The sequence below is a fragment of the Pseudomyrmex gracilis genome, unplaced genomic scaffold (assembly GCF_002006095.1).
Source record: "Pseudomyrmex gracilis isolate BER0280 unplaced genomic scaffold, ASM200609v1 scaffold_3735, whole genome shotgun sequence".
In the NCBI taxonomy this organism is placed as follows: domain Eukaryota; kingdom Metazoa; phylum Arthropoda; class Insecta; order Hymenoptera; family Formicidae; genus Pseudomyrmex; species Pseudomyrmex gracilis.
In genome coordinates this window covers 2,548-7,384 of record NW_018024319.1, presented here as the reverse complement: position 1 = coordinate 7,384, position 4,837 = coordinate 2,548, and the positions used below count along the sequence as shown (strand labels likewise).

General features: G+C 28.9%; 1 long non-coding RNA gene across 1 annotated transcript; it reads right to left on the bottom strand.

Moving 5' to 3' along the window:
- Window positions 1–2,207: 2,207 nt before the first annotated feature.
- Window positions 2,208–4,609, bottom strand: LOC109863237. The gene is made up of 3 exons (XR_002251304.1): window positions 4,535–4,609; window positions 3,790–4,240; window positions 2,208–2,724 (listed from the first exon to the last, which is right to left on the bottom strand). It is a non-coding gene; the product is annotated as an uncharacterized LOC109863237 (long non-coding RNA).
- Window positions 4,610–4,837: the final 228 nt, after the last annotated feature.

The window sequence follows — 4,837 nt, the reverse complement described above, 5'->3', positions numbered from 1 at the left end:
AAACTCAGATTTACAAAAATAATATAACTATAGACTGTCTCTCAAGCATAGGAAATGTTGCACAATATGTTTTCAAAAACAATCCTAGCTATACAGAAATAAAAACTTGCGTCGTATGTTCTAACATTATCATGCGTCAATCTGTATTGATTCCCATTAACGTAGACATTATTATAAAGCACGGATATGGGGAGCTATCTACGGCTATATTAGAAGGTATCCCAAATAATATATCCATCTGCTGTAAGCAACGTAGAAACAGAAAAATAAACTATGGACAACAAATTTTTATAGAATGTGACGCAATAGAACATAATAAAGAAAAAGAACATTCTCTTGCAGAATTTCCGCAAAAACTACAGGTTGGCGATAATTCTTTTCTTTTAGCGGGCACGGTAGCACGATACGGTGATACCGAGAACGGCCATTATGTAGGGTATTCCTACCAAGAATCTCAATGGATAGAATTTAATGATTTAATTAAACATTCAAAAACAAAACCAAAAACTTACAAAATAAAACCGCATTTAATAATTTATATCGCATGCGAAACAAATTTTTCCTAAATATATTATTACTATTACTTTGATACTAAAAAAAACTCAGATCTGCTGCTAATCTATTATACTATTAAAACTACAAAAAAAATATAAAACTTTAAAATCCACAAAAAATTAAAAAAATAAAAAAATAAACATAAAAAAAAATCACAAAGGAACCAGAATACCGCTACGTCCACGTCGTTGGTTCCGGGTAACGCAGAAAGCGATATATCTTTTTCTCATACATTCACGTTAAATTATAATATATGACTTTTTATATAATCATACGTAAGTACAGTTCGGAACAATAACAACTGCTTAACATTGACTAAACACAAATTCACGGCCAATATTTCATTATTGGAAAAAATAAATGTGCGTTTGTATAGCACACTACAGCACACATAAGATTCTTTTTGCTCTCGCAATTTTTACAAACTTTTTACTATCTTCCCAATTCTTAATACTTTTATTTCTTATCTCCTGCTAATTTCGCGATAATAAGAATCGGCACACATTGCAGGATTGTATGTTACGGGTTACAAATTACGAGAATATGTAAAATTTGGTATTCCTAAACTCTATGTTTCTAATTTCTAACGCACATCGCAAATTAACGATCTGACGACAATTTGTCACTAAGAAAAGTTGTTGCATCTGTCCAGCACAACCTGGCACAAGTAACACCAATACAAAAATATTACATCGTTTTTACTCTCAGGTTTGTTTTAGTGTTTTAGTAGCTTTTTAAAATCAAAGCTATTCAAAACTTTACGATTATTTACAGGTGTTAGGCAGTTTATCTTTTGTAAAAAAAAGTCAGTAAACACCAAAAGTTATAAAATAGTAAGAAATGCTATACAAAATGATAAATTATTCTGATATGTGATGCTGATGGAAGATTTATGTAGCATTAATTTTTTTATCTTTACCAGTGTTTTCACCTCATTGGAATAATATAACAAAAAGTGCTTAACGGCACAACATGGCACAAGTTTGTACTAATTTGTTAAAAAAAAATAAGCTCGATTGCGACAAAGTGCGGGGCTAAGATAAAGTTTGTTTTTTATTATTTTCTCGAATATGGCTTAATATATTAAGCTGTGTTTTGCGGCACAATGTAGCACAACTCTAGCACAATACAGCACAATCAAGAAAACTTCAAAATTCTAAAAGTGCGGGGCTACCTAAAATTTCGTTTTTTGTAATTTTCTGAAAAATTGTTTAAAGTATTGAGCTGCGGTTTGCGGCACAATTCAGCACAAACCTAGCACAATATGGCACAATAATAAAAAATACCAAATTCAAAAAGTGCGGGGCCAACTTCACACACATCGTGCGCTCACGTATTGAAATAGGATAAGTTATGTTAGGTTAGGTGAATAATTTGTTGAATACGTTTATAGAATTGGAGTATATACATTTTTTATTACTAGATATATTTTTATAACTTAATATATATTTTTATAATCACATATATATATATATATTTTGTTGTAACTTATATATATAGTTTTTTAATTGCATATATATTTTTATAACTTATAATATATAATTTTTATAATCACAAATCAAATGTTTTCAATCACATTTTTCATTCAGAAGAAAATTTAATAAGTATAGTAATATTTAATAAGTTTAGTAATTAGTTGTATGTTCAACTATTTTCATACGTTAAGAATAAAATCAATTAGTTGGATGTGATAAAATATATCTGGAAATGTCGACACGTTAAAGATTGATAAAAAAGAAATTAAGTGCTCTGAAGCTAATACAACATTTTTCGGTGAAAAAAATAAAATTTCTATGTTTTACATATATGTTTTACTAAGTAAAAATAAATAAGATAATTTTAGTAAATGCTTCTACTGTAACATATATGTATTTCATATTGAAACGCAATTTGCTACCGCTTTTTTTATGTAATGATTTTTATCAAAAGATAATTAGTTCAAATACATAACAATCACTATGATCATACAAACTTAATTTTAGCATCAAAAAATCCTTGGAGAGCGGAATGTTACAGAAGGGAATCATTATTTCTCTTCTGTATCTTGATCTTTTCTTCTTTTCTTTTCTTCTTCTCGATAGATGCGTTCCCGGGCATGTGCCAACCATATTTTAATTCTATAAGACATCTGTTCATTTTTCGCAGATTCATGTGCGTTTCTTAAAACTTCTGCAAAAACAAATATTCAAATTATTTAAATTTTCAAATTACTTATCGAAGAAAACAATATTTTTATTTTTTGTCATAAGTTTGATACATAATGTGATTTAAATTAAGAAGTAATAATTAATTTTAATTAATTTTCAATACGTCTCAAACAAAGCTTTATACAATAAAGCCACTAGTTTAAGAATAGACAACTTCATAATTAAAATTATAAAAAAACATTATAGGCATGTAAAAGAAATCAAACAAAATTCATTAATGTTTGGATCATTTTACTCCAATTCCATGTATTAAAAAAAAGAGTTAAAATCAGTCTACATCCCTCCAGAAGCTTTTTATTATTTAGACGCTATGAATTATACAAGAAAAAACACCAATTATGTATCACTATGCTAGACATAACAATTATAAGAAATTACCGGATAGTAATAAGCCAAACAAAAAATACAAATGGCCATTTCAAAAAGAGATAAAGCTAAAAAAAGTAAAAGTAATCTTCACAAGCAGTGGCGTGACAGTTAGAAAAAAAAATTTTATAAATTATTGCAAATAAAAATTTATAAATTATTATCCATCCTCAGTTTTAATACTGAATCTTATTTGTAATCTTTCCATCTTGTAAACATAAGTAATTTAACATTTAAGCCAAAGTTAGAGTCTCCCACACAGAACAAAAACTCCATTAGACGTCTATTAGACGTCAACAGCTCCATGCAATATCTAATAGATGTCCAATAGATGTCTGGATGGATGAATGTCTGTGTGGGCTAAGACATCTATGTTATTTTATTATTCTATTTTTTGTTTTGTTTTGTTTCTTTTCTTTTATTTATAAACTCTTATTATAAGTTCTCCACAAATTTCTTTTTTCAACAATCACTTTTTTTTATTTAGACCTTTTTATATATTTTATTATATATTTTATATATTTAAATATACTTATATATTTTTTCTTTTCCTTTATTTAAAAATGAAAAGTTCTTCTAAGACAATGACCGTAGTAACGAGTGTTCACATAGAACATTATAATGATAATAAACATTATTAAACAGAGAGTATATATCTCACCTCGTCAATAATTTGCTGAAAATGCACAGAAACAGCTTCTGATATTTGAATCCTTGGAATTGTGTATTAAAATTGATATCTTTTTGGATCTGATCTTGGTGGCTCGACCGATTACAAACAGCATTGAGTCTATCACATTGCTTTTGCCACNTCCATTAGGACCTACTATCGATGAGAAACTCTGAAAAAAAAGAGATAGTACCGACTCAATATGTCAGAAAAACAATGTAATGTTTTGTTTATTGAACATAATATATGTAACACACTTCCCTTGTCAATAATTTGCTGAAAATGCACAGGAACAGTACAGCTTGATATTTGAATCCTTCTTGGAATTGTGTATTAAAACTGATATCTTTTTGAATCTGATCTTGGTGGCTGACCGATTACAAACAGCATTGAGTCTATCACATTGCTTTTGCCACCTCCATTAGGACCGACTATTGACAAACTTTGAGAAAAAAAGAGATAGTACCGATTCAATACATGTCAGAAAAACAATGTAATGTTTTGTTTATTGAACATAATATATGTAACAATATATACTCTTTTATATAGCTCGAAAGACAGAATATCTTTGCCACGCGATTTGTAACCACGAATATAACCTCAAACTCGTAATTACAAAGTTTGCGAAAAGTATTAGTAAATATTGAAAAATATTACTNAATTAATATTTACAAATTATTTCGCTAACGTTATTTTATAATGTATAAAATATTAAGTAAAGAAGTAAAAGGATTACCTTTGATATCTCAAGTCGATTTTGGATCCTATCCTATGGCTGCCGGCAGCTACGAGAAAGAGGAAAGAACTTTACATATGCAGATGGCATCTTAGACCATATATACTTATAGACACGACTTCAGACAACTATCTTGAAGCAAAGATAATATCATCTACATGACGTCACATGTGGGCAAAGCAAAGGCGCGTTTATAGACGGCTTCAGATAACTGCCTTAAAGATAAGATAATATCATCTACAAGGCCGCGTTTAGCCATTGCTGAAATGCCCACATGTGACGTCACGTAGATGATATTATCTT